General features: G+C 38.5%; 1 pseudogene; it reads right to left on the bottom strand.

Moving 5' to 3' along the window:
- Nucleotides 1-250: 250 nt before the first annotated feature.
- LOC147462423 (uncharacterized) lies at nt 251-867 on the bottom strand (annotated as a pseudogene).
- Nucleotides 868-1,150: the final 283 nt, after the last annotated feature.

Below are 1,150 nucleotides of genomic sequence, written 5' to 3'. Positions count from 1 at the left end.
CACACATGGTATACATAAGTTGTGCTTGCATGATCTTAATTAGTTTTTTTCATGGTACACACACACACACACGCGCGCGCGCACGCCAAAAGCGCAACATGGTTTTCATTCCAAATAGGAGCCAATAGTTCTGTTACAAAAAAGAGGCTTCTTGATAAGAGAGTAATCATCAGAAACATAAGGGATAAAACATAAGGAATCCCAACCCCAAAAAGACATCACCATCAAACCAAACCCATTGTAGAAGGCATCATTTAGGTTGAAAGCGAAGCTTGCGATAGACACGGGTTCACACCCGTAACACCCAGGGTCCAATGTATCGCACACTTCGTCCAAGCCGCCTTGGAGTATCATCGACAACATACATTCTCACTTTCCAATTCTCGGCTTCAAATCCAAAGGAAGGTAAGTGCATTTATGGGCCGTTGATACCCTATCTCTCTAAGAGAGACAGGACCCCGTCCTGCTGCCTCGTCTAGCTCTAAGGCAACATGATAGTATCCTATGAGTCCTAAATAGCACGTGGACTCATATAGACCTACCAATAGATGGACTGGATAATAGTGTTTTCTACAAAAAGGAAAGAGTATGTTAAGAAAAATCCAAGCCTATTGCAAGATATAAATAATAATAATTCAAAAGCCAAACCTTATGACATCAAAGTCTTCTAAGATATGGACAACATCATTTGCAGGTATGGGTCCCCTCCAAAAAAGTGGATCTATGCTTCATACAACACGATTAGTATGCTTTAATCATTCAAACTTTAAAGTGAGGCTCATTTTTTTTGTAAAGTTTCAACAAATTACTTTGAATATATTCAGATACCCTATCGATTGTGTATTTGATTGTAGAGCGGCTGGCCATCTATAAACAACAACAAAAATTAAGATTAATATAAAACTGCATTTAAAAAAAAGTTAATGACAAAGAGTAATGCATGGATGAAAGATAATATGATATCTTAAACATTTCTGACCTCTAGCACTTCTTTGTAGACAATGTTTGGGCTGCAAGCCATTGGATTTGCATTTGAATTGCCGTCGATGTTTGACTACCATCTATCAAAATCTTTATGGTAGTAGAAGAACGCACGCGAGACATTGCTACATAGAGGTGACCATGAGTGAAAACAGGTGTAGAAAGGTAC

Source organism: Adiantum capillus-veneris, chromosome 2 (assembly GCF_014529385.1).
Source record: "Adiantum capillus-veneris isolate H3 chromosome 2, ASM1452938v2, whole genome shotgun sequence".
In the NCBI taxonomy this organism is placed as follows: Eukaryota; Viridiplantae; Streptophyta; class Polypodiopsida; order Polypodiales; family Pteridaceae; genus Adiantum; species Adiantum capillus-veneris.
Note: the sequence above shows the minus strand (reverse complement) of the source record. Positions and strands in the feature narration are given on the sequence as shown.